Raw genomic sequence first — 12171 nt, 5'->3', positions numbered from 1 at the left:
GTTGGTAGCCGTCTCGCTCCGATGGAGGTATATTTGGATAACCACAATCATGGTCATCCATTTAAACTGTCTTCTAGCGAGTTGGTGATCACCTCCTCGGTCGTTGGATTTGACTCCTTCGGGTAGCCTGAAGTGGCTATTAATGCAGTTTATTCTATTGATGGCACTGCGGTCTCCTTATCGGTTTTGATAGCCCTTCGGCGCCTTCCCAATTTTGGAAAGGGCAGCTGCACTTTCTTTTGGCGATTTAGTGGTAACTTCCTCGCTTTTAGGATTTGACTCCTCAACGTTATCAGTAGTGGCTACTGATGTGTTTTTTTTGTGTCCTTTTCGAGGCTTGTTGCAACTGCGCCGTCCCAGGGAGGAGGTATACTTTCCACTGGCATCGTAAACTGCATAGCAGTTTGGCAACTTTGGTTTAAGATGGCGGCTCTTTTCCTTTTCCATTGTCTAGCTTCTCCTTCCTCGTTTTTCGTGGTTTATTTTGAGATACCCTTACCTTCGGCGTTGATTTCGCCGACGTGGTCGTCTTCGGAATATCTGGCTTGGCGTTGTCACCCTTACTTGCAGGATTCTGACTTGAGGTTCCTTTGAGTGATGTATGGTTTGGCATCGACTGTGTATTAAAAGACGAGGAGCTCTTTTTCTCCTTATGTATATTCTCAGTTGTCAACTTCTCGAGAGACCTGATCCTCTTTGCTTCAGATCTCGTGAGAGAGTCCGATTTTTCCTTTGGAGTGTCATGGGATTGACTAACTATGACTTCCTGAAGCATCTTTTTCAACTTCCCCCTCTGTGCTACAGATAGTATTTCCTTAGTAATAGGTAGTTTAGCAATGCTATCACTCACCTTTTTCACCATTTGCTCTACTTCATCCTTTTTTGGATTTGTTATAATGATGTTGTTATTATCTGAGCATTCAGAGTCTTCACTTAGAACTCTCTCCGAGTACGTCCTTCTCTTTCACCCCTATGTTTTTGGGCAAGGTACCCACCTACGTAGTAGTACGCAGGATGACGACGACAAGTGACTTACGAATAGATCAACACTTGCCGGCTTATTTTCCATTTACACTTTAAACATTTGAATTTCCAGCTAAAGAGCTGGATAGTGTATAAATTTATTGGAAGAACACTTAAACGTCGGGATTTTAAAATCCAGAAATTCCCAGGGATTTCGTTTTTAAAATTCCCGGTTTTCGGTATTTTCAAAATAAATAGTTTAAAGATTTCTGATTAATTTCTAAGTTGTAAAAAGACATTGTATTGAACAATATTTAAACAAATTCCAACTCTTATTTTGGAGATTTGTTGCTTTTGTTTTTACTTTGTTAAGACATTAACAAAGATGTTCAATAACAGAATTGAATTGAAAATCGAGAATTTTATTTCTACTTACGTGTTGGTTGGTGGGGATTGAAACACTTTTTTTTTTTGTTTTTTTCAAATAATTAAGGCACCGAGAGTGCTTTCTTTGTTTTATTATTTTTTTTTTTTTTAATTTAAAAAACACCTTTGTTGACCGGGAGTCGTTCGGGTAGGTTAATTAATAATAAAAAATTAGCCGATCTTCTTCGGCGCCAAGCCCGGCTTGCTCGTAACACTTCCTAAAATATTGCCTTTAGGAAGTGTTTGGAGACCTTCAGTCAAGGTCGGTAAGGCCGTCGTCGAAGTCGATAAGATCGTCGTGAAGATCGATCAAATCGTCTTCAACGCGACCTGACCGAACCTCGACATGCCGGCCCCCTTTCACTGGTGCAATTGTGGACCCTGTCAGCTGGCTGAGGGCCGAAACAATCTGATTTACTAGCCCCTGGGCTGAGGCTGGCGTTGCCGGCGGCTGAGGAACAGCTATGATTTGTGGTTGTTGGCGCTGTCGCTGTTGGCGTCGTAGTTGTTGCTGCTGAGGTTGTTGTTGGCGTGATTGTTGTCACCGTTGTTGATGCTGTAGTTGTTGCTGCTGTCGCTGGATTAGCAGTTGTTGCTGTTGCAGACGCTGCCGTAGGTCGTTCAGCCGTTGTTGAGCTCTTTGCTGCGGTGGGTTGGTATGTTGACGATTTCCCCGCACGGCTGCCTGTGATCGTGGTTGGGTTCGCTTCTGCTGAGGACGACGATTTTGCCGGGATTCCTGACCTGCATTCCCGGGATAAAGCAGGGTGTGGTGTAGATCGCAACAGATCTGACAAGCTCCCAATCTGATGGGACCGAAAAAAACAATGACAACTTGCGAAACATCTTGCAGTAACGCAGCGGATGGTAGCTGAAACAGACAGCACACAATTCTGGGCTGGGTCCATTCTGGAAAGATATTTAAGAAGCAAAGAACAGAGGCAGATTAAGGTCGAAAAAATTGGCTTTGGAACACATAGACACGACATTGTATGGACAAGAACAAACTAATCTACAGACTTTTCACATAACGGGAGCATACATAATTTTACTATTGGTCGGGTCACGACGCCACTAGATGTTCTAACGGCAGCGACTCTTACGCGCTTATCCCAACCAACGTGTACGGCTTCTCTTCTGCCTAACCTCCAGTCGCATGGAGGAAGAAGCTCATCCTTGATGATATCGAAATCATCAGTCTGTAGATCCCGTCGTGGATTCTGCCATTTGTACCTCTTGTGTAGCTCCTGAAGGTACTCATTTTTCCATCGTTCACCAAATTTATGATGGAGTGCTTTCAGTCGTTCCCAGCGATTCAATAACGACAAATTGTCACGCGGTATTTCTGGCGCGAATACCAAAGGCCTGCAGGTCATCTGGGTCTTCTGACATCGGTGATATTGGTGTTGAATTTAGAACACTTTCTATTCGAGCAAGCAGAGTAGAGAACTCTTCAAAATTAAATTTTCCTGATTTTGAATTTTGAAGCTTTTAACGCCAGCTTCCCATAAACCTCCTATATGCGGGGCGCTAGATGGAATGAACATCCACTCAAGTCCATTAATGGCATATTTATCTGTTATATCCTTGGAGGATTGTTTAAGAAATAACGAATACATATTTAGCAATGACTTACTAGCGCCTATAAAATTTGTACCATTGTCCGACATAACTGGTTTTGGCAATCCTCGCCTAGCTATAAATCGTGCAAAAGCAGATAGAAATGCTTCTGATGTTAAACTAGAGCAAGCTTCTAAAGGAATGGCTCTTGTAGCAAAACATACAAAGATACATGCGTAACCTTTCATATATGGTGAATTTCGCAAATTGCCAACCTTGATCTGAAATGGACCAGCAAAGTCGACACCCGTATGTGAGAACGGTAATGAGAGAGTGGAGAGTGGCAGTGCTGCCACTCTATTTTGCGATTTCACTTGTTGTTTATAACGAAAACAGGTTAGACGTTGATGAACGCATTTCTTGACTGTTCTTTTTAAACCAGGAATATAGAACTGGCTTCTTACTGCGCTCATCATAAGTGTGATGTCAGCATGGACTAGAGTTTTGTGGACAAACTCCAGAAAAATTTTGCAAAATTGGGAAGAGTTGGGGATAATTATGTGAAATCGCTCATCGTACATAAGCGGGGCATTAGCTAATCTACTATTAACCCGCATAAGACCTTGAGCGTCGAGAAATGGATTTAGAGTAAACTGAGATCTTTTCTTTGAAATCTGCTTAGACTCCGAAAGATTCTTTAAATCTTCAGAACAATGAAACTTCTGCGTTAGTCTAATATATACAATTTTTGCGTTATTAATCTCTTCGTGAGAGAGCGTTAAGCTTTCAAACTTAGTTTTCTCTAATCTTTTATTAGTAGAACGTATGAACCTATAAATATATGCTATTACGGCGAGGGCTCGCCGATATGAAGAAAAACTTTGTAATATATTGAGTTCATCTGGAACGGAACAGTGAACTTCAACTTTCCTTTGCTCCATAAGAGCTATGGCAGGTGGGCAAGATTTAGGCAAATTGTCTTGGGAGTCAAGTAGCCACATTGGTCCATACCACCATAAAGAATTTTCTTTAAAATCTTGTGGTTTACAACCTCGTGTTCCAAGATCTGCTGGATTTTCATGGGTTAAAACGTGGTTCCACTTAGCATTACCAACATTTTCAATGATTTGAGATGTTCTATTGGCAACATATGTTTTCCGAACTGATGGATGTTTTTGTAACCATGCTAATACTATAGTGGAATCTGACCACAGGAAAAGTTGAGCACTTTTAAATGAATTGTTAGTTAGAGTTTGTTTAATTAGTTTCGAGAGCAGTAATGCCCTACATAACTCCAACCGAGGAAGACTTACACGTTGCAACGGCGCAACTTTGCTTTTCGATACTAGCAGATTATAATGTCTGCCAGACAAATCTTCCACTCGAATATATATTGTTGCACAATAGGCCTGTTCAGATGCATCACAGAAACCATGGATCCGGATTTTGCTATCTGGATGGAAATGGATCCATCTGGGGATTTGAATGGATCTTAAGTGTGTAAAATCTTCTTAGAAAATGTTCCACCTTGAAAGAGTCTGAGGTTTCACATCTTCATCCCATCCAACCCCATCTTGCCACAATTCCTGTAGTAGGATCTTTGCTTGAACAATAATGGGCGTTAGCCACCTTGCGGGGTCAAACAATTTAGCGACCGAGGACAAAATTGTTCTTTTTGTTACTTTTGATGCGAAATCGGGAATTTCGCATCCACTGAATACCTAACGTTTTCGTAGAGCTCGAATCGTAAACTTTTAAGAAATCTGCACTTAAAATATCTTCAGTTGGAATATTTTCTAATAATTTGCTATTATTTGCCGTAATTTTTTTAAGTGGAAATCCAGCTGATTTTAAAGACTTTATTAATTGACTTTGCGCTTCTAGGGCTGAAGCCAAAGTATGTCCACCAGCTTAAATATCATCGACATATGTTTCATGTCTTAATATGTGAGATGACAAAGGAGACTGTCTCTCTACATCTGTTGCTAACTGCAGCAACGTTCGTATAGCTAAATACGGTGCACAATTTACTCCGAAAGTGACTGTTAACAGCTCGTAATCTTCAATATTGCTTGAAGTTTTTGTTCTATACAAAATTCTCCGAAACGGACAATCTGCTTCCGTTACTAATATTTGGCGATACATTTTAGACATTAAGTTAGATTGTAACGTTGGAGCTTTTCGTTTTGCGAGAACCATTGAAGACTACTCTAACTTTTGTAGAAGTGCTTTCTGGTCTAAATACAGCATGATGAGGTAAATAGTATGAAAAATACTTCAGATCTTTACAAATTTCGGAAGAATTCGTTTTCTTCATATGACCCAATGTTATATATTCTTCTAAAACATCATTATAAATCTGTTGAAGATCTATTTTTTTTTGTAATTTTGCCTCTAGATGAATATATTGACTTTTTGCTGCGAATCTGGAAGATTTGCAATACAAATTTTCTGGAAATTCTTGTTTAAAAGGAAGTTTTACAACATATCTGCCATCACTTCTGCGATATGTTGTCTTTTTATAAAGTTCTTCACAGTAGAGATCTGTTTCTGATAGAACTTTCGATTTTGCAATTTCCTCTGTTTCCCAAAATAGTCTAAGCGTTGAGCTTATTTTATTATTTTCTTCCTTATTTTGAATATTAGCAGTTAGGGAAACGCAATGTAATTTCATTGGGCCATAAATATACCATCCATAGATGGAATTTTGAGCAAGTAGATTGCGTAACATATTCTTTTGTATTCCATTTTGAACGATATATGGAATTATATCACTACCGATTAGCATGTCTATTTGTGAAGATACCAAGAAATGCGGATCGGCTAATTCTAGATGTTTCATTTCTGAGAGATCAGCGTTTGAACTCGTAAAGCTTGGCATAAATTTAGTCAAATTTGGAACTATTATAACTTGGGTACTGAGTGAGAACTCGTGGTTTTTTCTACACATAGTAATGGTAGATATTTTACTTGAATTTGCAACCACTGTACCCCCTAATCCACAAATTTCAAAATTTGCATTTTGAGTTATTAAGCCAAACCTTTTTGATATTTTGTTAGTTAAAAACGATCGTTTTGATCCCGAATCTATTAGAGCTCTAACTGTAAATATTTCTCCTAAATGTAAAATTTCTACTAGAGCTGTAAGTAATAAAATATCATCATCATTGACAGAAAAGTTTGTTTGTGTGTTTGTCTTGTGTACTGTAGACATTGAGCTACATGGTGGTTGGCGGTTTATTGTATCCTCCGGTTGCTGAGAGGGATCAACATGAAACGTATTAGACGTTATGTTTTTATTTGGCTTATTCTTCTTATTATTGGAATAATTATCCAAATGAAGTAAGCTGTGGTGCTTGTTCTTACACTGGACACATGTAAAAACGCTTTGACAATTTGTATTTGTGTGAGCTGAAGACAAACAATTACTACAAATTTTGTTCTTTTCTACATAGACAATTCTCTGTTTTACTGAAAAGTTTTGAAATTTAGGACAATTTCGAATGATATGTGTTTTATCACATAATTTGCAAAGCATATCACCATTCTTCAATTGAGCTTCTTTGTTCGGGTTTTCATATCTAGCTTTATTCTGCTGTAATTTATACCCTGATTATGATATAGAACATAAGCTGGGTTTTGACTTCTGAATGTAGATATTCTTTCCATTACCTGATGTCTATTTATTAAAAATTCTTCCATTTCTGCTCAACGATTGCTCCCAAAGAGCTAATGTTTCATCAGGTAATTTTGTGGAACACAAATATATTAGGATTGGTTCGTATACCATGAGCCTTTAAAATTGATAAACAATCGATAATGGTAGTTTGAATCCTGTTAATAGATTCGCAATTTTCAGCCTTTGCTGCTGCTATATTAAATAGAATCTTCAACTGATTATCTACTAAAATGCGCTTGTTCTCATATCGCGCCCTTAACGCGTCCCACGCCAGTAAATAATTCTGATCTGAAAGCGGATATTTAGCTACAATACTACCTGCTTCGCCCTTTGTTTTATTCCTTAGATGATATAACTTTTGCGCCTGTGTCAATCGAGGGTTATTACACATCAGTGTTGCCAGAACTCCCTCAGAATAAAGTGCAAAATGACGGTCAAAAAAGTGAAAATTCGTTGAAAAAAGTGCTAAATTCATATCAAGTTTTTAAAAGTCCATTAAGCCATGTATACCCGCCTGTGCGGCTGGCTGTCCAGGTATAATGTACAGGTCGCAATTTTTCACATAATTCAACGAGATGTTTTATATGAAAAATGCAAAAGAATATTTCAAATTGATCCATGATTTGACTTTGCCTATAAAATATCCCTTTACAAAATTAATAAGGGGTAATTTCAAAAAATTTCGAACAAAAAGTAGGATTTTGAACATGACACTCTCCGATTTCGATGAAATTCGGTACATACATTCTTCCTGTAAATACGGAATTTAAAGTAAATTTTCAAAATCGTTACGGTCCAGATTTTATCGATGTTTAAAGTTCATATTTTTTTGGATTTTTTTTTTCAACAAGCATTAAATGTAACATCGTATATTTACTAGGGTGGTCGATTATTCGACATTTTCCAAAAACCGGTTTTCAAATAGTTCGAATAGTTGACATTTAAAAAAAACCGGTTGATATTTTTCAAATTCAGAAAAAAACGGTTAACCGGTTTTTCATTATAAATAAAAAAAAAAAAAAATATTTTAATTTGAAAAACTTAATGTTTATGTTTAAATTTGATTAATAAAACATGGCCAGAAATGATTTTTAACAGTTTAAAAGATTATAACTATAGATCTAGTCGTCTGATATACATTATTTCATTAATATAAAAAAAATTAGGAAAAAAGTGGGACACTTCTGTTAAACATAAGGTACTATGTAATCCTAGCTTATTTCAAAAGCCCTGTTTAGGACAACACTTCCATAAAATTTCAGCCGTAAATTAATTATTGTAAATTGAATATAATCTTAAGATTGATAAAATTTTATCAAACAGTTATCAATTTTACAAATAAATTTTTTTAATTAATTAGGAAAATCAAAAAAGTTTAACCAAAGGAGCTTTAGAAAAATATACGCTAGTTCCTCGACTCAAACAATTTTAAAATTTAGCTGTATTATTATTTACTTAAAAATTTCATTTAAATAATCTTTGAATACAAAGCAAATAAAAGTATTCGAAACCGGTTTTTAAAAAGTAAACAAAAACCGGGTTATTCGATATTCGAAAAATCAACATTAAGAAAAAACCGACACTGGTAAAGCAGAAAAAACCGGTTGAAAAATCGAGTCGATCACCCTAATATTTACTAAACTGTTTATCCGATTTTAATCGTTTTAGTTCCCAATTAAAGCCTATGTCTTGTAATTTCATAATATTCAAGATATTTAAAAATTTAAAATTTTATTTGTTGATGAACACAAAAATAAATTTAAAATTTTGAAACAAAAATTAAATTGTTTATGAACAAAAAATTAAAATTTTTGAAATTTGTATGGAAATGATGTGGATTATTTTACTAATAACCAGGGCAACCAAAAATATGCTCTAAAAAAAGTGTTTTATGCGCATAAAAAATGCACTTAAAAACTAAAAATATGCTTTAAAAATATACAAAATATGCACTTAAAACTTCTAATTTTCAAAATGAAATCCCCGTTTTTTACCATATTTGAGACCTCATAAAAAAGCGGGCAGACACCTTCATCTGAATGTCCAATCTGTCGACTTAAAAATAAAGGTTTAAAGCTTGGAACAACCATAAAATTACAAAAACTCAATTTTGCCTTTATTCTATGCCAAACGTATTTGTCTCAATTTGTTCAACCTTTATTTTAAAGTCGACAGATTGGACTTTCGGACCACACAACGGATTTTATAAATGAAGGTGTCTTCTCGCATTTATAAGGTCTTAAATATGGCCAAAAACATGAAGAATTGGATTCAAATTAAGCGATGCTCAATAATTCAGAAAAGTAAACTTAGGTCTCTGGGTTTCGACTTTTTTAAAATTTTGTTGGCCTGTGTAATTTTCTAGGAAATGATATATAAGCTTAATTGTTTTGCTTTACATTAAATTGATTTATTTTTGTATATTTGAAAAACAATGAGGGGCGATCATTACGAAAATTGGCAGTTTCGTATAAGTTTAAATACGAAACTAAGTTGTGCCGATTTTTGTAGAGATCCTGAAACATTTAACATAATTATGAGCTCGAGGGCCCTATTTGGGGGAAAGTGATTCTGAGCCGATTTTTGGGTGTTACAAACACCAGCACAAACGCATAATACCCTCGCCACTATAGTGGTGTAGGGTATAAAAATGTTATTGAATTATAAAATAAAGCTTTATTTCAATATTTTTCAAAGTGAATGGGTCAAAAAAAATTTACAAACAAAATGTTATCAATCAGAAGTAATTTAATTAAAACGAATGGGTTTAAAAATTTATGATTGCTAGAATTAAAAACATTTTATTTAAACTTTTATTTTCTAAATAAAATTTTCTAAAAAAATCTAATAAAAAAATTAAAAACATTTTCTATTTATTAATTTATCCAAAAAAAAGAATTTGAATCTATTTTTATTTAAAAATTTTAAAAAATATGAAAAAATTAGATGAAAAGAACGAATATGCAATAAAAATATGCGATTATGAGTAAAATATGCGGAAATATGCTGTAAAATGCTAAATATGCAAAAATATGCTGTAAAGAACAAAATATGCAAAAATATGCTCTAACAAACCGATGCCAAAATTCATTAAATTTTCTGAAATGGATAAATAGCTAACTCAAGTCTCCACACGACGCGCAGCAAAAAATATGATATTGCATATTTTTGGTTGCCCTGCTAATAACATTATAAGCAATCTTATGTGAAGGAATAAAGATTATATAAGGTGCCTTTTTTGAGATATTCTTGACTAAGACGTTGTTTGATGTCATGATTCATACCTTAAAACAGAAATATTTGAAATAAAATATTTTCGAACTGCAAGACATAGGTTTTAATTAGGAACTAAAGCGATAAATATTTTAGAAAATATACGATGTCAAAATCTTAAAAAATTTTAACTTTGAACCTTAATAAAATCTAAACTGTAATGAATTTGGATAAGGTACAAAACCTGTTCGAAAATTTTTTAATGCCCCTAAGAATAAGCATATACATACATATATATGTATGTATATAAAATAACTAATAACACTAGGTAACAACGATTTTGTTTAGGATATAAAACTTATATGGTTTTCTTTGTTTAGGAAGTCTAAGACCAGAAAAAGTATTTAAATAATCTAGGATGTCAAATCTTTTAATTATTCATTAAGAAAAAAATGCTAAAAAAGGGGTTCGGAAGAAAAAAATTTAATATTTATAGTTTTAGTTAATTTTTATATAAACAATTTTATGGGTCTTTTTCACAACACTTTAGCAGATGTATTCATATCGCAAAAATATTGAAAATTCAGTTGAAATAATCTTAAATCTTGGTGAATAGATGTCAGGTTTATTACTCATACTTCAACATATTCATACTGTAACAAATGAATTATGACGGTTATATTCAAATACGCAAGTTTGTAATTCTGGAAAAAATTGTCAATAATATTTTCGAAATTAAAAAAAAATTAACAAAAATAAATTTCAAAAATTTGGTAAGAACAAAAAGAACTAGTTATATTGAATCTTTTTTCTGAGTTGATTGATAGGTTCCCAAAAGTAGCACAAGCTCCCCAAAATCGGTACTCATTTTCTCCAAATTTAACAGCACTCCTGAAGGATGATGCTAAATTAAATATAACCTTAATAAGTTTTATAGGATCTTAAATGTCTCTATCAAATTCCATAAGAATCGGTCTATATTATATCCAAGCGTCCATAATAACTTGCTTAAAATCATGTGCAGGGATGAAATTCTTCATAATCAAGTTTACCTCTATATATGTAAATCCTCTTTCAGAAAATAAATTTATTCTTAATAAATTATTAAAACATATTAGTATTATGATACATTCGAAAAAATGATTTGTTTTAAAACATCCTTCTTAGAGCTCAGTGTAAATTAGAAATTACAATAAACATATGCAAACATTTTTTTGTGAAAATTTCTTAAAATTTCACAAACATCTCAAAACTAAATTTTTGCAATTCTCTAGACAAATTAAACTTTAAAGTTCTTTAATTATAAAAAGTGCAAATTAGAAGAAAAAATGCCAAAAATGCACTTTTAATGCTAAAAATTTCTAGCAAAAGACTAAAAAGTGCTAAAAAGCATCTAGCACTTTTTTCTAAAAAATAAGTGCAGCCGACAAAAAAAGTGCTAGAATTGCACTTTTAATGCCGTTATGATTACCATATATGGCGGTAAACATATCGCGGAATGATGGCCATTCTTCATAACCCCCATAAAATTCCTGAGTATCACAAGGAGGAACCTTTATACAAATCTCCGAATCATTAAATGTGGCATTAATGGGATACATGTTCGAAGTATTGAACAAAGTAGAGTTAGTCGGTTGATCGGACCTTAGACCTTGATTACTAGAAGCTCTGTGCATCTTCAATTGGTCCATCATATTAGCCTTGGTACGTTGATATTCGTCATTAACCGACCCAAATCTTACTTTTGCCGTGCATTTTTCTCTCAGGAATAATATTCTCATTAGTTAAAATTAAATCCTCAAAGGCTTTTCGAACTGATTGCCAGTCCTCTTCAAGAGACTGCAATTTTGTCTCGAGAAGTGACTCGGTTAAATTTTCCAATGGAGTTATATCAAACTTGGAACAAGATCCAAATTATCGCATTCTAAAGCGAACTTAGCACATAATGTGGAGCGCATTATTAAAAAAAAAGTTCAAATAAATTGTTTAAAATGAAAAATTTAAAAAGCCAATCGATGAACAGAATAACTAACAAGTATAACAGTAAGTGATCTGCACTAATATTATCTAATTATTATTATATATTATTAAATAAGTCCTATAATGTACCTAATATACCGAATCTAATTACGTAGAGTGACCGTTAATCACGAAAATATATTTCCAAAAAGTTAAATAAAAAATCTTTTAATTGAAAAAATATTACAAAATAGTTCCGTTTACAGGTCCTATATTGTACCTAATATGCCGGATCTAAGAGCGTAGGGTGACCGCTAATTCGCGAAAATATTTTTCCAAAAAGATTTTACTCGAGATTTAATTAAAAATTT

Source organism: Lucilia sericata, unplaced genomic scaffold (assembly GCF_015586225.1).
Source record: "Lucilia sericata isolate MDLA Ls3-8-SP2 unplaced genomic scaffold, ASM1558622v1 Contig000071F_arrow, whole genome shotgun sequence".
Lineage (NCBI taxonomy): Eukaryota > Metazoa > Arthropoda > Insecta > Diptera > Calliphoridae > Lucilia > Lucilia sericata.
The sequence above is the reverse complement of the archived record's forward strand: the minus strand, read 5'-3'. Positions refer to the sequence as shown.